The following is a 22,150-nucleotide window of genomic DNA, read 5'->3' as shown; positions in this document are numbered from 1 at the left end:
AAAGAATATTGGGAACTTTTGGAGAATATGACTCAGGGCACTTCTAAGTTGTGCCAGGAGTAAGAAAACCTAATAAATGAAGTATAGGATCCCAAAATGCAGTGAGAAATGCTGACTCTTCTAATTCACAGATTTCTATAGCATATGTGGGGATAGGATGGAAACTTACTGTCTAGATTTGTTAGATTCAAATTAATGAAATGCAGTTGTGAACTGATATGATTTGGCTGTGTCTCCATGCAAATCTCATCTTAAATTCCCAATTGTTGTGGGAGAGACTTGGTGGGAGGTAACTGAATTGGGGCAGGTCTTTCCGGTGCTGTTCTCATGATAGTAAGTCTCATGAGATCTGATGACTATTATAAGAGGGAGTTTATGCAGGAAAACTCCCTCTTCTCTTGTCTGCCACCATGTGAGACATGACTTTCATCTTCCACCATGATTATGAGGCCTCCCCAGCCACGTGGAGCTGTAAGTCCAATAAACCACTTTCTTTTGTAAATTGCCCAGTCTCAGGTATGCCTTTATCAGCAGCATGAAACTGACTAATACAGTAATTGGTACCAGTAGAGTGGAGCGTTGCTAAAAAGATACTCGAAAATGTGGAAGTGACATTGGAATTGGGTAACAGGCAGGGGTTGGAACAGTTTGCAGAACTCAGAAAAAGATAGGAAAATGGGGAAAAGTTTGGAATTTCCTAGAGACTTGTTGAATAGCTTTGACCAAAAGCCTGATAGCGATATGGACAATAAGGTCAAGAAGGAGACACATTGAAAAGATATAGTATACTGAAAAACAGTATACTATGTTTTTTTATAATATACTGAAAAAACATAGTATACTGAAAAGAATTTACAAATATATGCAAATTGACAAAACTGGCCAATATCCACAGTTCAATAATCAATTGCAACTGCAATTCTACAGGTAAGAATTTGTTACAATGTCTATCATTTTTAAATAATGTAGGGAGTTCCAAAATAATTCATAGACAGTGAAAGGTGAGATAATTTTGACTCCTAGACATCTGGTCATCTTTTTCATTCATTTCAAAATATTTCGCATTTTTTTTCCTAGATAATAAAAGGTTAAGCCCTTTCTGAATTACAAATACAAAGGAATGTAGAGTGCTTATAAATTCAGATCTGTACTTTGCCACAGATCAAGAGTAAACATAGCACAAAATTCATGGTCATATGTTTCCCTCCTCTGATATACTAAGATTTATCTTTTGATCCAACAATTCCCAATGTGGAGGGGAGATACTGTGAAGATTTGAAAAGATAATATATGCAAAGCACTTAGCACTGTTTCTTCCATTTTTATATTTCTAGTTGCCATATTAAATGTAGCTTTTAAGTTTATCTATTAAATGAAGCAATTTATTTATAGAATATCTGAATGTGAAATTTTAGAAAATGACTCAAAAGGAATATTTTTTCTTACTTTTATTAGAAAAACCTATTTTCAAAAGTGACATTATAAGTTCTATGTATTTCTAAACATACCATTTACTGTAAGACTACTGATAGTTAATATAAGATTCATAAATATTAACCTAATAAACTGCATTTAAATATTTTAAAATATACAGAATTCAAGAATCCTTAACTGTGAGTCATGTTTTTAAACCCAAATTATGATGCATATGAAATATTCAAAATTAGTTTCTATGTATTTATTGTACAATATTTTCCTAATTAACAATTAGATTTAAAAATAAGATTTTCTGGGTACAAGATTTTGAATTTACTCAATGGAATAATGATCTCTACTAAAATGTAGCTCTAATTTATGTGGTTCTTGTATAATAGGACTGCACAATTTGTTTATTCATTTAAATAGGCAAGGTACTAAAAGAGCCTTTCGTTAAGATTAATTAATTACTGGAGTTAATTGGAACATTCAGTTCCAATTTCAAGTTTCCATAACCTAAAAATGGTCATCCTGACTTTTATTATTCTGAAATGTAGTGGTCACAGAAATTAGTTACGTTTATCCTAGGAAGTTCTATGTATCATTTCCCTTGTTAAGAAGTATATTTTTTTACTTTAACAATGTATGTGCTCACATATTTCTTATAAATAGAGTGTATTTAGGGGTTTCGTTTTGTTGTTTTTAGTTTGAGAGGTGGTGGTAGGAAAGGGAAGATGAGAAGAAATGCATATTTATCTACTCTGAATTTCTAGTTACTAAAACTTTGTTTTAAAAAGTTTGACTACTCTAAAAGAGCACAGAACCTCTGTGCATTTTGTAATTTATTTGAACTTGTTTTTTAAGAAGCTGTAAACTTCTTGCAGTATAAATAATGTATTTGTACACAAATGGAAATAAACATGAATACATTCACATTATTAATCTTTAATAAAGAAAAATGTTGATAGTTTACACTTAAATGTTTAAGATGAATGTTGAAGGTGTGCTCTGTCTCTGTATATATGTGTGTGTATATATATATATATATGTATATATATATGTATGTGTATATATATACGTATATATGTATCATTCTAATGATGCTAATCAAAAATATATAAAACCTATATAGGAAATAACATCATGTTACTTGTAACAAAGTCTTTTAAAATATCTTCCTTTATGACCATGTACGTTTCAGTTTTAACAATCCTCTAAACATTGCTTTATTTTCTTCATTTTTCACTCTGTCTTGAAGATCAGATTTATTTAAACTTACTTTATCATTTATTTTTAACTGACAAAAATTGTATGTATTTATTATGTACAACATGCTATTTTGAAATATCTAAACATTGTGGAATAGCTAAATTGTTGTAATCTACATATGCATTACCCCACACATTTTTAAAAAAAAAAAAATCTCTTTTAGCAGTTTTCAAGAATTGCTATTAACTAGAGGGGTCAATTATCTCTGTGATCCCCCATCCCCACCCAGTCCCTGGTAACCAAGCTTCTAATCTCTACTTCTATGACTTTAACTTGTTAGATTACACAGATGAGTGAAATCACGTGGCATTTGCTTTCTGTGCCTGGCTTATTTCACCTAACATAAGATCCTCTAGGTTCATCCATGTTATTGTAAATGGCAAGACTTCCTTTTTTTTTTTTTTTTTTTAACTTTTCTTTAATTGCATTTTCGGTTTCGGGGTACATGTGAAGGGCATGCAAGATAGTCGCATAGGTACACATTTGGCAGTGTGATTTGCTGCCTTCCTCCCCTCCACCTATATCTGGCATTTCTCCCCATGCTATCTCTCCCCAACTCCCCCCCACACTGTCCCTCCCCATTCCCCCCAATAGACTCCAGTGTGTAGTGCTCCCCTCCCTGTGTCCATGTGTTCTCATTGTTCATCACCCGTGTATGAGTGAGAATATGTGGTATTTCATTTTCTGTTCTTGTATCAGTTTGCTGAGAATGATGTTCTCCAAGTTCATCCACATCCCTACAAAGAACACAAACTCATCATTTTTGATGACTGGATAATATTCCATGGTGTATATCTGCCACATTTTCCCAGTCAGTTCTGTCATTGATGGGCATTTGGGTTGGTTCTAGGTCTTTGCTATTGTAAACAGTGCTGCAATGAACACTCACGTGCATATGTCCTTATAGTAGAATGATTTATAATCCTTTGGATCTATACCCAGTAACGGGATTGCTGGGTCAAATGGAATTTCTATTTCTAGGTCCTTGAAGAATCGCCACACTGTCTTCCACAATGGTTGAACTAATTTACACTCCCACCAACAGTGTAAAAGTGTTCCTATTTCTCCACATCCTCTCCAGCATCTGTTGTCTCCAGATTTTTTAATGATCACCATTCTAACTGGCATGAGATGGTATCTCAATGTAGTTTTGATTTGCATTTCTCTAATGAGCAGTGATGGTGAGCATTTTTTCATATGTTTGTTGGCCTCATGTGTGTTTTCTTTTGTATAGTGTCTGTTCATATCCTTTGCCCATTTTTGAATGGGCTTGTTTTTTTCTTATAAATCTGTTTTAGATCTTTGTAAATTCTGGATATCAGCCCTTTGTCAGATGGGTAAACTGCAAAAGATTTTTCCCATTCTGTTGGTTGCCGATTCACTCTAATGACTGTTTCTTTTGCCATGCAGAAGCTGTGGAGTTTGATTAGGTCCCATTTGTCTATTTTGGCTTTTGCTGCCAATGCTTTTGGTGTTTTGGTCATGAAGTCCTTGCCTACGCCTATGTGCTGAATGGTTTTGCCTAGATTTTCTTCTAGGGTTTTAATGGTGTTGGCTCTTATGTTTAAATCTTTCATCCATCTGGAGTTAATTTTAGTGTAAGGTGTTAGGAAGGGGTCTAGTTTCTTCTTTCTGCACATGGCTAGCCAGTTTTCCCAACACCATTTATTAAACAGGGAATCCTTTCCCCATTGCTTGTTTTTGTCAGGTTTATCAAAGATTGTATGGTTGTAGATATGTTGTGTTGCCTCCGATGCTTCTGTTCTGTTCCATTGGTCTATATCTCTGTTTTAATACCAGTACCATGCTGTTTTGATTACTGTAGCCTTGTAGTACAGTTTGAAGTCTGGCAGTGTGATGCCGCATGCTGTGTTCTTTTTACTTAGAATTGACTTGGCTATGTGGGCTCTCTTTTGGTTCCATATGAATTTTAAGGTGGTTTTTTCCAGTTCTGTGAAGAAGGTCATTGGTAGCTTGATGGGGATAGTGTTGAATCTGTAAATTACTTTGGGCAGTATGGTCATTTTTGCGATATTGATTCTTCCTAACCATGAACATGGATTGTTTCTCCATCTGTTTGTGTCCTGTCTTATTTCGTTGAGCAGTGGTTTGTAGTTCTCCTTGTAGAGGTCCTTTACAATCCTTGTTAGTTGTATTCCTTGTATTTTATTCTCTTTGTAGCAATTGTAAATGTGAGTTCGCTTTTGATTTGGCTCTGTTAGTCTGTTATTGGTGTATAGGAATGCTTGTGATTTTTGCGCATTGTTTTTGTATGCTGAGACTTTGCTGAAGTTGCTTATTAGTTTCAGGAGTTTTTGGGCTGAGACTATGGGGTCTTCTAGATATACTATCATGTAGTCTGCAAATAGAGACAATTTGGCTTCCACCTTTCCTATTTGAATACCCTTTATTTCTTTTTCTTGCCTGATTGCTCTGGCTAGAACTTCCAGTACTATATTGAATAGGAGTGGTGAGAGAGGGCATCCTTGTTTAGTGCCAGATTTCAAAGGGAATGGCTTCCAGTTTTTGCCCATTCAGTATGATACTGGCTGTTGGTTTGTCATAAATGGCTTTTATTATTCTGAGATACGTTCCATCAATACCGAATTTATTGAGGGTTTTTAGCATAAAGGGCTGTTGAATTTTGTCAAAGGCCTTCTCTGCATCTATTGAGATAATCATGTGTTTTTTTGTCTTTGGTTTTGTTTAGGTGGTGGATTTCGTTTATAGACTTGCATATGTTGAACCAGCCTTGCATCCCCGGGATGAATCCTTTTTGATCATGGTGAATAAGCTTTTTGATGTGCTGTTGCAATCGGCTTGCCAGTATTTTATTGAAGGTTTTTGCATCTATGTTCATCATGGATATTGGCCGGAAATTTTCTTTTCTTGTTGAGTCTCTGCCGGGTTTTGGTATCAGGATGATGTTGGTCTCATAAAATGATTTGGGAAGGATTCCTTCTTTTTAGATTATTTGGAATAGTTTCAGAAGGAATGGTAACAGTTCCTCTTTGTGTGTCTGGTAGAATTTGGCTGTGAACCCATGTGAACCTGGGCTTTTTTTGTGAGGTAGGCTCTTAATTGCTGCCTCAACTTCAGATCTTGTTGTTGGTCTATTCATGGTTTCAACTTCTTCCTGGTTTAGGCTTGGGAGAACACAAGTGTCTAGGAATTTATCCATTTCTTCCAGGTTTACTAGTTTATGTGCACAGAGTTGTTTGTAATATTCTCTGATGATGGTTTGAATTTCTGTGGGATCTGTGGTGATTTCCCCTTTATCGTTTTTTATTGCTTCTATTTGGTTATTCTCTCTTTTCTTTTTTATTAATCTGGCTAATGTTCTGTCTATTTGGTTGATCTTTTAAAAAAAAAAAAACAGCACTTGGATTTACTGATTTTTTGAAGGGTTTTTCGTATCTTATCTCCTTCAGTTCTGCTCTGATCTTAGTCATTTCTTGTCTTCTGCTAGGTTTTGAGTTTTTTTGATCTTGCTCCTCTAGCTCTTTCAATGTTGATGATAGGGTGTCAATTTTGGATCTCTCCACTATTCTCATGTGGGCACTTATTGCTATATACTTTCCTCTAGAGACTGCTTTAAATGTGTCCCAGAGATTCTGGTATGTTGTGTCATCGTTCGCTTTTGTTTCAAGAACTTCTTTATTTCTGCCTTCATTTCATTGTTTATCCAGTCAACATTCGAGAGCCAATTGTTCAGTTTCCATGAAGCTGTGCGGTTCTGAGTTAGTTTCTGAATTCTGTGTTCTAACTTGATTGCATGGTGGTCAGAGAGACTGTTATGACTGTTAGTTCTTTTGCATTTGCTGAGGAGTGAGTTACTTCCAATTATGTGGTCGATTTTAGAGTAGATGTGATGTGGTGCTGAGAAGAATATATATTCTGTGGATTTGGGGTGGAGAGTTCTGTAAATGTCTATCAGGTTTGCTTGCTCCAAGTCTGAATTCAGGTCCTGGATATCCTTGTTAGTATTCTGTCTGGTTGATCTGTCTAATATTGACAGTGGAGTGTTAAAATCTCCCACTATCATTGTGTGGGAGTCTAAGTCTCTTTGTAAGTCATTAAGAACTTGCCTTATATATCTGGGTGCTCCTGTATTGGGTCCATATATATTTAGGATTGTTAGCTCTTCTTGTTGTATCGATCCTTTTACCATTATGTAATGTCCTTCTTTGTCTCTTTTGATCTTAGTTGCTTTAAAGTCTATTTTATCAGAGACAAGAATTGCAACTCCTGCCTTTTATTGCTCTCCATTTGCTTGGTATATCTTCCTCCATACCTTTATTTTGAGCCTTTGTGTATCCTTGCATGTGAGATGGGTTTCCTGGATACAGCACACTGATGGGTTTTGACTTTTTATCCAATTTGCCAGTCTGTGTCTTTTGATTGGTGCATTTAGCCCATTTACATTTAGGGTTAATATTGTGATGTGTGAATTTGATACTGCTATTTTGATTCTAGCTGGCTGTTTTGCCCATTGGTTGATGCAGATTCTTCATTTTGTTGATGCTCTTTACCATTTGGTGTGTTTTTGGAGTGGCTGGTGCTGGTTGTTCCTTTCTATGTGTAGTGCCTCTTTCAGGAGCTCTTGTAAAGCAGGCCTGGTGGTGACAAAATCTCTGAGTACTTGCTTGTTAGCAAAGGATTTTATTTTTCCTTCATTTATTAAGCTTAGTTTGGCTGGATATGAAATTCTGGGTTGAAAGTTCTTTTCTTTAAGAATGTTGAATATTGGCCCCCACTCTTCTGGCTTGTACGGTTTCTGCCAAGAGATCTTCTGTGAGTCTGATGGGCTTCCCTTTGTAGGTAACCCAACCTTTCTCTCTGGCTTCCCTTAACATTTTCTCCTTCATTTCAACCCTGGTGACTCTGATGATTATGTGCCTTGGTGTTGCTCTTCTTGAGGAATATCTTTGTAGTGTTCTCTGTATTTCCTGGACTTGAATATTGGCCTACCTTGCTAGGTTGGGGAAGACTTCCTTCTTTTTTAAGACGGACTAGTATTTCATTGTATATCTACATAGCATACTTTCTTTATCCATTCAACTGTTAATGAAAACTTAGTTGATTTCACATCCCTGAAATGAACATGGGAATGCAGATACCTCTTCAACAGACTGATTTTGTTTCCTTCAGCTCTATACCCAGTAGTAGGAAAGCAGGATCGTATGGTAGTTCTATTTTTAATTATTTGAGCAAATTCCATAGTGGTTCCATAATGGCTGTACTAATTTACATTCTCACCAACAGTGTCCTAGGCTTCCCTTTTCCCACAGCCTCACCAACATTTATCTTTCATCTTTTTGCTAATAACCGTTCTAATGGATGTGAGGTAATAATGTGATTTTAATTTGCACCTCTCTGACAATTAGTGATGTTGAACATTTTTTTCATATATATGTTGGTCATTTGTATGTCTCCTTTTGAGCAATGTTCATGCAAATCCTTTGCCCATCATTTAATTGGGTTACTTGTTTTCTTACTATTGATTTGTATGAGTTTCTTAGACATTTTGGATATTAGCCTCTTGTCAGATGTAGGGATTGCAAATTCTTTCACTCCATAGGCCATCTCTTCTCTCTGTTGATTATTTTCTAAACAAGTAGCTTCTGACATAATTTTTCCAGTTTACAAAGTTACAAATGGAAATTAAGAAAATTTAGATGATATTTGAAGTAGAAATTGGATTGTGATCAAATTCTCAATTGGTTGTAATACTAACAGTGAATAAGAACCATATGACTTCATTTATCTGCCCCTGGATTTTATGTAGGGAGCTACTAAAACTGCCTGAAAATATTAATTTTTAATTGCTCATGAAGTTCTCATTCTAATGATACTAATGAAAAAATGATGTGTTAGTGGTTAAAAACACAAATCCTCTTGGGAGGGCCAGGGACTGGTGTTGACATGATGTGATTTCTGCCCAGTGCTCTGATTGTCAAAATGAAGAAATTCAAAGAAGCGTGGGTAAATGGTGGGAAATTCAATGAAGCACGGGTAAACAGTGGGAGCAGAAATACAAATTACTATCAGCGATTACTACCAACAACTCTATGCACACAAACCAGTAAACCTGGAAGAAATGGATAAATTTCTGGACACCTGCACCCTCCCAAGTCTAAACCAGGAAGAAGTTGAAACACTGAATAGAACAACAATAAGGGCTGAAGTTGAGGTGGCAATTAATAGCCTACCAACCAAAAAAAGTCCCAGGTCAAGATGGGTTCATAGCCAAATTCTACCAGACGTACGAAGAGGAGCTGGTACCACTCCTTTTGAAACTATTCCAAACAACACAAAAAGAGGGAATCCTTCCCAAATCATTTTATGAGACCAACATCATCCTGATACCAAAACCCGGCAGAGACTCAATAAAAAAAGAAAACTTCAGGCCAATATCCATGATGAACATAGATGCAAAAATCTTCAATAAAATACTGGCAAACTGATTGCAACAGCACATCAAAAAGCTTATCCATCATGATCAAGTAGGCTTCATACCAGGGATGCAAGGCTGGTTCAACATACACAACTCTATACATGTAATCCACCACCTAAACAGAACAAAAGACAAAAACCGCATGATTATCTCAATAGATGCAGAGAAGGACTTTGACAAAATTCAACAGCCCTTTATGCTAAAAACTCTCAATAAACTAGGTATCAATGGAATGTATCTCAAAATAATAAAAGCTATTTACAACAAACCAACAGAAAATATCATACTGAATGGGCAAAAACTGGAAGCATTCCCTTTGAAATCTGGCACAAACAAAGATGCCCTCTCTCACCACTCCTATCTAATATAGTATTGGAAGTTCTAGCTGAAGCAGTCAGGCAAGAAAAAGAAGTAAAGTGTTTTCAATTAGGAAAGGAGGAAGTCAAATTGTCTCTATTTGCAGACAACACGATTGTATATTTAGAAGACCCCATGGTCTCAGCCCCAAAACTCCTGAAACTGATAAGCAACTTCAGCAAAGTCTCAGGATACAAAATCAATGTGAAGAAATCACAAGCATTTCTATACACCAATAACAGATTTAAAGAGAGCCAAATAAAGAATGAACTGCCATTCACAATTGCTACAAAGGGAATAAAATACCTAGGAATACAACTAACAAAGGGTGTAAAGGACATCTTCAAGGAGAACTACAAATCATTTCTCAAGGAAATAAGAGAGGACAAAAACAGATGGAAAAACATTCCATGCTCATGGTTAGGCAGAATAAATATGGTGTAAATGGCCATACTGCCCAAAGTAATTTACAGATTCAACACTATCCCCATCAAGCTACCTATTACCCTCTTTACACAACTGGAATAAAACCACCTTAAACTTCATATGGAGCCAAAAGAGAGCCCACATGGCCAACACAATTCTAAGTGAAAAGAACAAAGCTGGAGGCATCACTCTACCTGACTTCAAGCTATACTACAAGGCTACAGTAATTAAAACAGCATGGTACTGGTACCAAAACACAGATATAGACCAATGGAACAGAACAGAGGCCTCAGAGGCAACACCACACATCTACAACCATCTGATCTTTGACAAGCCTGACAAAAACAAGCAATGGGGAAAGGATTCCCTGTTCAATAAATGGTGTTGGGAAAACTGACTAGCCATGTTCAGAAAGAAGAAACTGGACCCCTTTCTGACACCTTACACTAAAATTAACTCCAGTTGGAATAAAGAGTTAAACAAAAGACCTAACACGATAAAAACCCTAGAAGAAAACCTAGGCAAACCCATTTAGGACATAGGTGTAGCCAAGGACGTCATGACTAAAACACCAAAAGCATTGGCAACAAAAGCCAAAATAGACAAATGGGATGTGATCAAACTCCAGAGCTTCTATACAGCAAAAGAAAAAATCATTAGATTGAACTGCTAACCAACAGAATGGGAAAAAAAATTTGCAATCTACCCTTCTGACAAAGGGCTAATATCCAGAATCTACAAATAGCTAAAACAGATTTACCAGAAAAAAACAAACAAACCCATTCAAAAGTAGGCAAAGGATATGAACAGACAATTTTCAAAAGAAGACATATAATATATGAAGCCAACAAACATATGAAAAAATGCTCATCATCACTGGTCATTAGAGAAATGCAAATCAAAACCACACTGAGATACCATCTCATGCCAGTTAGAAGGATCATTAAAAAGACTGGAGACAACATGCTGGAGAGGATGTGGAGAAATACGAATACTTTTACACTGTTGGTGGGAATGTAAATTAGTTCAACCATTGTGGAAGACAGTGTGGCAATTCCTCAAGGAAATAGAAATAGAAATTTCGTTTGACCCAGCAATCCCATTACTGGTTATATATTCACAGAATTATAAATCATTCTATTATAAAGACACATGCACACATATGTTCATTGCAGCACTGTTTACAATAGCAACGACCTAAAACCAACCCAAATGCCCATCAATGATAGACTGGACAAGGAAAACGTGGCACATATACACCATGAACTACTATGCAGCCATGAGAAAAACAATGAGTTTGTATTCTTTGTAGGGATGTGGATAAATCTGGCAACCATCATTCTCAGCAAAATAACACAAGAACAGAAAATCAAACACGGCATGTTCTCACTCATAGGTGGGTATCGAATGATGAGAACACTTGGAACAGTGAGGGGAGCATCACACACTGGGGTCTGTTGAAGGGAAATAGGGGGAGGACAGTGGGTGTTACAGAAGTTGGGGAGGGATAACATGGGGAGAAATGTCAGGTATACGTGACGGGGGATGGAGACAGCAAACCACATTGCCATGTAGGTACCTATGCAACAATCCTGCATGTTCTGCTCATGTACCCCAGAACCTAAAGTGCAATAAAAAATATATATATACACAAAACACATAAATCCTCTTGTATCATGTCAATACGTTCTTTTCTCGTAGGAAAGTCCAACCACTGGTCCACTCACAATGGGAGGAAACTCAGACACAGATTAATCACTGAAGGCCCCATTCATTTATTCTGTCGGCAAGGACAATCATTTTGTTTCTTGACAAGAAACCAACATTTTGTACTTCAAGATTCTAATCTATTTGTATTCTCAATAGCAAGGGAAGAAGTGGGACCTTAACCCATGTTTATGCTTAGACTATTTGATGTGTAAACCGGTGTTTTAGCCACTTCTCTCTCAAGCCACAGGGTGTCTAAAATTTAACAGTTAAGAGGTCCTGAAACATCTAGCCTAATTTAAGCACATTTTTAGTAGTTTCATGGTCCTGGAAATTACTCAGCTGACAATGATCAGTGGTTGTTCGTTTAGCCAATGTGCTCAAAATGACTTTTAGTAAGAATTTAGTCAGAAAAAAGAAAATGGATCTTTGCCACGAACATTTTCCAAGTAACAGTGGCATAATTTTTTAATAAAAACATCACACTGGCCATCTTCTTTCTTCTTTTGAAAAATAAGGATTTCAGCACTTCCTTAATTTCCATATTAAATTCATTACCTTACATATCAATTCTGTGTCAGACACTGAGCTGGGCCCTAATAAATGGATCATTATGAGGTCACTTCCTGTGGGATACTTACCATCTTTTCAGGTGGCAGTCACACAAGAAACAAGTAATCAAATAAATAAATATGTAATTGCAATAATGAGGAATGTGGAGAAATATATGTTAGTTTCAAACACCAAGATTCCTGTAAGTTGATGAATTTCTTCATTGAAGGAACTCATTTTGAAAGATCAAAATCATTATCCAGTATTAAATACCAGTTAGGTATAGAGTCAATGTAAAGGAGAGATAATCTTTATGTTCCTTTACTGTTCCTGTTGTAACTCGAACTGGGAACAGGAAGGAGGCTATGCCCAATTCAAAGCAGCCTTTAAAATAAGAGTTTAAGTGGAGTTATTTTTGGAATATTTTTCTTTTTTGAATATCAGACAGGTAATGTTCTGACCTCTTAACACGATTTGAGGGAAGTATATCTTACACATGTGGGACAAAATTAAATCATCATGCACATGTACTACAAAAGGATCTTCATTTGAGGAAGTAATGGAGAGATTAAAAATCAAATAACATGTTGCCCTATTTGCTTTAGCTTCTTTAAAGAAAGAATCATGGAAAGACAGACAAAAGAAGGGATTAGCAAACCTATACATTCTGCACATGTATCCCAGAACTTAAAGGAAAATAAAATTTAATAATTAACACAATTGATAAGAAAAAAAGAAGGGAATGGGGAATAAAGAGGAAAGAGGGATAGGAAGGGGAGGGGTGAGGTGGGAGGAAGGGGAGAACTTGGGGTGGGAGGAAGGCGTGGGGTAGAGATGGGAGGTGTGAAGTAGAAATGGCAGGTGCAGGGTAGAGATAGGAGGAGGAGAGAGGAGAAGGGAGGGAGGAAAAGAAGTTGGAAAGAAGGGAAAGAAAAAGCGATTGGAGGAGAAATTTTAGGAGATTACTACAATACCACCTTCATCTCATCTTTTTTCCTTCCCCTACCTTTCCCTCCCAGAGATAACCACTATTCTAAAATTACTATGTATCATTTCAATGTACGTTTTTTAAATTTGCTACACATATGTGATTCCCTAAGGCATACATGCTAATCTTTCATTCTTGTAAAATTTTTAATAAATGTAGTTTTTGCAAACATCCCTTCTTGGTTTTGGGGGTTTTTTTGTTGTTGTCCACACAACACAATGTAAGGCATACCCATATTCATACATGTATTTTTTTCACTTTTTACTGCTGTAAAGTAATCCACTGTACATATACTAGAGGGGTGTATCCATTTAGCTTTGCTGGAGCATTTGGGTGTTAAGTCATTTTTGCTTTTACAAGAAGTGCTTGGGGAACACCTCTACTTATGTTTCCTTGTGTGCAGTGAGTAGGGAACTAGAAGTAGTGACTGAGTCAAGAGGTAATTACTGAATCAAGACATTGTCAAAATGTTTACCATGATGGGTGTATCCATTTATTTTCTCACCAAGACTATGGCTTCTAATTTTCCCATAGGGACACAAAAATCCAATGTCATCAAACATTAACTTTGGTCAATTTCAAATGGCTAGAAAATTGTCTCATATTATATTAATTCATAATTTCTTTGTTACCGAAATAAACAGTATTTTTTATTTTTTAAAATATTGTTATGTTGATATACTGACCCCTCCAGAATTTAACTATTTAACACTGGACCTATAAAAATAAATAGAAAAACTAATTTTGTTTTATAGCTTTTAAATATGGCCATTGTTAGGAATTTATGCTTATAAAAGCTCAGTGTCAGAAAGCATGTTGTATTGTTAGTATGATATCTGGAGTGCTTAATTATTAACTTAAAAATACACCAAATCCTCTTCCTCTTTTTGTCTTCTAGAATATATGATCACCTCTCAATTAGCTTTATTTTGATGGTGTTCATTGTAAACTCCAAAAAGCAACACAGGCCTTATTTTAATTTTTTATTTCTATAACTTCTACCTTCTTCCAAAAAAGTTTAAAAATAAACCATAAAAATATATGTGAACAAATATATTAAATTCAACAATACAAATGTATTTGTCTAAGTAACTGAATAAGACAACAGCAAAGTTAATCTATATCAGGATACTCTTCAGTTCTGCCAGACATTTAAAAAATATTATCATTGAAATTCTTTTAGTTATAAGTTGATATATCACTAATGATTTTGGTATCTAGAGAAAGAATAGTTTCAAATGCAGCTTGTAAACAATTACATTGAAAAACACTTGACTCTATAAGTAATTTAAAAATTTATATCACAAAGTACCATTTTTTATCTATTTAATGAACAAAAATATTACAATATCCAATTGAGAACCAGTGAAGGGAAATTAATCTTCTTTGGTATTGTAATTTAGCACAATCCTTGAAGAAGGCATTTTTGACATATAAATTTTTGTATCTTAGAATATAACAATCCCACTTATTAGATTCTAGCTGGAGAAATAATCTAAAATGTGGGAAAATAATATATTCATGAACATGTTTTAGCTTTATTTTAACCCGATAAAGTTGAAAAACACCTAAATGTTCAATATAAAGTAAACTGTTCCCCACTGAAAAAATTACAATCCTGATGCTGATGAGGAAAATATATCTGATATTAAGGTTCAATGGGAAGAAAACAGAATCCTAAGTATGATTACAAATATGCAGAAAGTCCACATACATAGGGGCAAAATGAAAAGACATATTACTCTGCTAATTGTTGTTCTAGAAGTAGTGTTTCTCCACTAATTTCAGAACATTTTGTATTCTTTACTGCTTATTTAAATAGAAAATAAATGTCCTGGGCCTGCTTTTGTCCCCTTAGGGAGCTGGGAATTTTGCACAATTTATACTTCTGTCCTATTTGTTTTGGTTTGGTTTGTTTTTCTCAGCATAAAGCCACTGTTCTCAAATAACACAGTATTTTAATGCTCCGTCACTCTCGAATTTTACTTTACTCCTTGAGGAATACCACTTCAAGATGACTGATTGCCTTTCAGTGAATGGATCAGCTCTTCATCCTAGGAAAGAGAATCATGTGGCAAAGAAATATAATAGGTTTGCAAATAAACCAAAAAAGTAGTAACTGCAAAAGAGACCCATGTATTTGCTCCAGCTCTAAATTCTGTCTGAGTCCTTGTGGAATTATCCTGTACTTTGATGACCAAGTCATGGCATTCCATCGCAGGTAAACATTTTCGTTGGCTTCTACTTTTACTTCAATATCTAGGTCCTTTCTGAATGCATAGGGCTTGCCATTGGTTTAAACTGATAAGAAAAGATATCACACTTGATCTTAACCAAAAGACCAAGAAGCCATTGCTATTGTTTTAATTCCTTACAAGTTATTCATTACAGAAATTCCTAATAAGATGATAAGAATAAAGATGCTTTAATTTGAGGGGACACCTCATTTTATTTCTGCTCCCTAAAAACATATTTCAGCTACTTGGTTAATACGAAGTATTAAATATGGCAGAAATTAAATACATACTCTTATACTTCATAGACATATGTGTATATTGATACAATTTAGGAAAAATCGTGTGTCTTGAACTCAGCCAGACATTCACGGTAAATAAAACATGACTAACACTGATACTGGAACTTTGACAACAGCCTGCTAATTACTATTGTTCTATTCCCTATGAATCCTTTAAATTTTTTTTGCCCACCCTCATCCCCTACTCTGATTTATGGACTGCTTTTCATATTTATAAAGTGGTTCATGAATCACCCTGCCGCAACAGAAGTGAATAATAATGAGCCCATTTACGCAACATTTGGTGTGTAGCTAATTATCTCAAAATGACTGCCTGGGATTGCACTGAGAAGAGTGTCATTAGCATTCAGTACTAAGTCTACAAATCAGAGGGGGAAAGAAAGCAGAAAGATAGAATCAAAAAATAAGAATAACAGTGAGAATGCTATCAACTGGGTGTGATTTTTTAAAAAAATATCCTAAAGAACATTTAATATCTCCCAATAGCTGAATTGTGAAGTAAGTCATAGGGTATAGCATCCATTAAAATTACGTTCATGGAGCATACCTAAGACTTAAGAAAGTTCCTACCTATAGGTTGACCAAAGCAGCAAATGAAATTGTTACCTACCATATAATTTCAACTTTAAGAAGAAAAATTAATAATAAAACTATGATGATGAGGTTATGTTTATTCTCTTTATCTATAATTTTCTGTCTTTTCCAGATGTTTTAATATGGCTACATGTTATCTTACAATGTATTTGTAATAGTAATGTTATATGTATTTTTTATTTCTTTGAAAGTATATAGACTGATAATAATAGCAGCTACTGTTAATTGAGTTCCTACTATGCATCAAACATTGAACTTGTACATGCATGTAATAACTCTCTTATCTTTCTTATTCCACACCGCATTCCACCTGCATCATACATTATCACATCCATTCATAAATTATCACAAACCTAGGTTAAGGCAAGTTTTGTCCAAGTTGCCTGCCACCAACCAAAAAAGTATAGAATTAAACTGTCTTGCATTGCAATCCTGAGTGACATTTATGCTTTCTTAGTAATGTAAACATTTGCTGATGTAAGAGATCTGGACTTCTAAAAAAAATGGCAAAGGTAATAGTTCCAAATGAGAAATAAGCACACCCTTCTTATTTTATAAAATGAGTAGACAGTGGCTCCATCTTCTATCTTTACACCTTACAGTATTAAAATATATATGTATATTTTATATCATGGCAGCATAAATATGTAGCTGGATGTTTTAAATTGCTGTAGCCAATGCTTGCAGTAGTGCCTGATTTCTGGTTAGTCATCTATCATTTTTATACACACTATTGATTGGGTACTGAATGTCCTAAATTATTGATAACTAAATCAATATTAAAACCATGGTAAGGTTAACTTTTAATTTTTGTACTTTGTTTTACTTCTCATGGAAGATATTTTACTGAAGTAAATTTTCTCTGCTTAGATTCATCTGGTCTGACTACAATAACTGGAGAGAACTTAATCCTTGAATCTAGCATAGCTGGGTCTGAATTTCAGCATGACCATAGACTATGTAAAGTTGGGAAAATGTCTTAATCCAGTGAGATGTTACTTTTCTTATCTTTGATATTGGAAGGAAAAGACCTTCAACATAATAAGGCTATTGTAAATCATAAGTAATGCACATGTGGTAGAACAATGCTTTCTCCTCTAAAGATGTCCATGTCCTAATTCTCTGGACCTGTAAATATGCTACCTCTCATGGCAAAAGGGGCTTTGCAGATGTAATTAAGATAAAGTCTTTGGCCAAGCACAGTGGCTCATACCTGTAATCTGAACACTTTGGGAGGCTGTGGCGGTTGGATCACTTGAGATCAGGAGTTCAAGACCAGTCTGGCCAAAATGGCAAAACCCCATCCCTATCAAAAACACAAAAATTAGCTGGGTGTCATGGTGGTTACCTGTAGTCCCAGCTACTCTGGAGGCTGAGGCAGGAGAACACCTTAAACCTGGGAGGCAGAGGTTGCAGTGAGCCAAGATTGCACCACTACACTCCAGCCTGGGTGACAGAGCAAAAAAGAAAGAAAGAAAGAAAAAAAGTATATAAAGTCTGCCAGATGCAGTGGATCATGCTGTAGTCTCATCACTCTAAGAGGCCAAGGAGGGTGGATCATTTGAGGTCAGGAGTTTGAGACCAGCCTGGCCAACATGGTAAAACCCCGTCTTTACAAAAAAAAAAAATTGCTGGGCATGGTGGCACATGGCTGTAATCCCAGCTACTGGGGAGGCTGAGACAGGAGAATCTCTTGAAGCTGGGACATGTAGAATGCAGTTAGCCGAGATCACGCCACTGCACTGCAGCCTAGAAGACAGACTGTCTCAAAAAATAAATAAATAAATAAAGTTGATTATCCTGGAATATCTTAGTGGGCCCCATGTAATCACAAGGGTCCTTATGAAAGGAAAGCAGGAGAGTAAGAAAGTGAGAGGATGTCAGAGGGCAGATGTCAGGATAAAAGCCCAAGTTTGAGTGATGTGCTTTGAAGATGGAAGAAGGACCCATAAGCCAAGGAATGCAAATGTCCCCTAGAAGCTGAAAAAGGCAGAGAAATAAGTTCTGCCTTAGAGCCTCCAGGAGGAACACAGCCCTGATAACACCTTGATTTTAGGACTTCTGATCTCCAGAACTGTAAGCGAATAAATTTGTGTTGTTTTAAGCCACTAAGTTTGTGGTAACTGGTTATAGCAACAAGAGGAAACTAATATTGTATGTAAGGTGCTTAGTACAGTGCCTGTCATATAAGATTCTAGCATAATACTAGCCAAAGTCACTCTGCCTTTTTAGATCTAGGTAAGAGTAGCCTGAACCCACAGTCCATTATTTGTGGGAGTCCAATGCCCTCCCCCAGATTGCTGAGGCTTTTCAAAGGGCTTATGTAATCTCTGGCTTTGAATTGCTTCCATTTATAGAGTATTGCTCCAATAATGCTGTCAGGATTAGGAATTGAGCCCCTTCTCAGTATTCCAAGTATAAAAATAAAACATTTACCCAAGACGTGTGTGTATGTGTGTTTGTGTGGTGTGTGTGAGGGGGTGTGTGGGGGGGTGGGGGGGGGTGGGTAGTGTGTGTGTGGTGTGGTGTGTGTGTGTGTGTGTGGTGTGTGTGTAGTGTGTGTGTGTATGGTGTGTGTGCAGTGTGTGTGGGTTGTGTGTGGCGTGTGTGTGTGTGCATGCATGCGTGTGTGCACACGCACATGCACCCAGGCATGCTTGGTTTGTATCAGGCTTGGTTTGAGTAAATACAGAAAATGTATTATTATTGCACAACAAACATTTTGTAGTTAAATATCAAACATGACTGTTCTTTCAAGCTTTTTACTACCCCAACATTTTGTTTCTCACCCCTAAATTCCTCTTAAATCTCACACAACAGTTTATCTCCTTTGGCTTTCTTATCATTTATGTTTCACACTCTCAGGATTTCACCTTGAAATACCAAGGTATTTTTCTAAACAGACTAGCCAAACTCCTACCTAATAAAACCTGTCACAAATTATGAAGATAATGCATATTCTTTTCACCCTATTTCACTGAGCAGTTAATAAGTATTAGCTGCAAAAAAATCTACTTTTTTATTAGTCATAACTTAAGCTGACTGATCCATCTTCTCTGACTGCTATTTCTTATATGTAACATGGATTAAAGGTGTAGCCAAGAGGCTAAACAAGCCATTCTTCAAACACTCTATTGAGTGATACTGATATCAATCTTATACTACTCACTCTCAATGTCACCAATATTAGGGGTATAAATAGGGTTCAGATTTTTTAGGGGATTTTTCTCCTCTTTCTCATTTTTCTTTCTTACAGATTTTGTTAAACTGTACAATTATGTTATACAGAGAATGAGTTTAAATCATGGGGGTTGTTTCTGATAAAATTGATGGTTTTAGGAAAACCTCAACTGAGCATACATAATTGGTTCATTTAAGTTCACATTGTTATTTGCAAATGTACCCTCTCCACGTGTAAATGTGAGCACACCTGTGGAGTGTGTGTGTATGTATAATCCTAGCTTTCAAGATACTTATGGGCCAGGGTTTCTGGATTATGTTTTGTCAGCAATGAGAATCATGCCACGTTCAAACATTAAATATATATTATTTGCTATTACAATGGCTCCTAAGGCCAACAACCATGCATCATAAACTTTAATAAATGAATACTACAGTGACATGATTTCCGTTCATTCCAAAGTATCAGGCGACTACAGTTTCTAACTAACAGCCCATTATAGTGTTCTGACCTAACCTTCAAAATGTCAATAAATTGGATTATAATGTAATCCATTCTAAATGTCTTTGAAAGAAGACAGATGAATGTTATGCTGTCATGAATCTACCTCTGGGAAATCTCTCTGCAGAAGAACAGTCAGTTAATGCTTTTGCCTTTAGCTGGTTTTACCATCCTATACTTTCATTTGCTATCCACCAATAAAAATATTTGCACACACCAGAATGAAAATCTTGAGTTTGAAAAGCTAAAGACAGAATTCAAAAAAAATTCAATCTTGAAGCCCTTAATCTACTCATTACTGTAATCTAATATTTGGCAACTTCGATTTGATAGAAGATTTATAATAATCAAATAGCTTCAGCCAGTGTGAGTACATTTTCATGTGGATGTGTCAATTAATGGTAGAGGTGACTAACAACTGTGAAGCAGTCATATTAGGCAAGCAGAACAAATGGAAATACAGGAGCAATCATTCTTGGAGAATTCATTGTTGCTTCTCACCCAGAAAACCAGAAAGCTGAACAGAAATCTGCTCAGGGACATCTCTCTTTTTGTTGACGACCCAGGGAATTCTTGTTGAGCAATTTTTTCTAACAAAGAGCTCATACACTCAGCTCACTTAACCATAAGCATTACAAAATCTAGAAATGCCAAATTCTTAAATCACCAGAGTTCAACACTCTGCTGCACAGATTTCTATGGGCTAACATAGATTCATGAGTATGTGCTTGTGTGGGAATCCCTGTCTGAGTCTCAATAATTCCTCCCTTCTCAGAGGGTCCTGTGGGTCTCTGGTGACCATATTTGTATTTGTGTATTAGTGCTGTCCTCCAACCCTTACTCAATAGTTGTGGGAGAGTTGGTACCTGATTCAAGTTGGACCAGTGAAATCCTCCTGGCTGTCTGAAATTTGGAACACGTATGTACCAAGATGGAGTTTGTTTCAGTACTTTCCAAAGGAAATCAGATAACTTCCTGAGAGTAATTCTTAGAGCTATTGATTTCTTCTCTTGCTAAGTTGTGATGATTACTCAATTCTCTTTAATATTATATTGGGATTTTGAAGCAGTGGAAGTAAATTGGCCCAGGAGATCATACTTGAAAAAAACAATGGGTTATGGTCAAGTCTTGGTATGACATATCATTTCCCTAGGTAGTATCACTTATATTCCTTATAACTATGGATTGTTGAATAAATTGATCATAATGGATAGTAACAGTAAATTCATTATGCTTTCTAAAAGTTTGGTTTTTTAAAAAATTACAACTGGAAGTATCCATACACATGAGACATTAACTAGTTATTTTGTAGACAGTGCTGCATTGGCTATGTAAACTGCCATGTAAAAGCTATTGGAATTCACTACTCTCAATCAATGGTTCAGTATTATATTTCAGTGCATGTCCTGATTTAATAATGCAGTGGTTAACTAACCAGATGACATTTGTTCTGAAAATGGACTACATTAAGTGAGATGTGCTGACGAGCAGGGCTCAAATAACACTCTCAAGTATCCCTAAGTCTTTCTCTTTAATGGTGCCACAAATATTGGATTATCATTTTATTTAAAACCATTATGATGATTTTTGGCTGCACACTTACAACCATCTAATGTTTGACAAAATTGACAAAAACAAGCAATGGGGAAAGGACTCTCTATTCAATAAATGATGCTGAGATGACTGGCTAGCCATATCCAGAAGATTGAAATTAGACCCTTTCCTTACACTGTAATTCCTATTTTATATCCACATTTTAACAGGATATCAGGATGACCTTATAATAAAATATTTTCTAAAATCATGATTTAGAAAATTATGTGTGGGGCCATCAAACTCAAGATGGATTAAAGACTTAAATGTAAGAACAAAGAACAAAAAAGTTGGAAGATAACCTCAGAAATACCATTCTGGATATAGGATCTGGCAAAAATTTCATGATAAAGACACCAAAAGCAATTGTAACAAAACAAAATTAACAAATGGGATGTAATTAAACTAAAGAGCTTCTGCATAGCAAAACATGGTTAGAATATTGTTCATCAACAGAACAGACAACCTACAGAATGTGAGAAAAAATTCGCAAACTATACGTCTGACAAAGGTCTAATATCCAGAATATACAAGTAGCTTAAAGAAATCAACAAGCAAAAAACAAACAAACCC

The 22,150-nt window shown here is 35.8% G+C and overlaps 1 protein-coding gene and 1 non-coding gene across 6 annotated transcripts in view; one reads left to right on the top strand and one right to left on the bottom strand.

The window, feature by feature from the left end:
* GABRB1 (gamma-aminobutyric acid type A receptor subunit beta1) overlaps positions 1 to 22,150 on the top strand; it is a 439,900-nt gene that overhangs the window by 306,433 nt on the left and 111,317 nt on the right. The gene's annotated exons all lie outside the window — the stretch shown is intronic.
* On the bottom strand, positions 12,623 to 12,726 carry LOC118152639 (small nucleolar RNA U13). The gene has a single exon (XR_004741373.2). It is a non-coding gene; the product is annotated as a small nucleolar RNA U13 (small nucleolar RNA).

Source organism: Callithrix jacchus, chromosome 3, assembly GCF_049354715.1.
Source record: "Callithrix jacchus isolate 240 chromosome 3, calJac240_pri, whole genome shotgun sequence".
NCBI classification, from domain to species: Eukaryota; Metazoa; Chordata; class Mammalia; order Primates; family Cebidae; genus Callithrix; species Callithrix jacchus.
The sequence above is the reverse complement of the archived record's forward strand: the minus strand, read 5'-3'. Positions and strand labels throughout refer to the sequence as shown.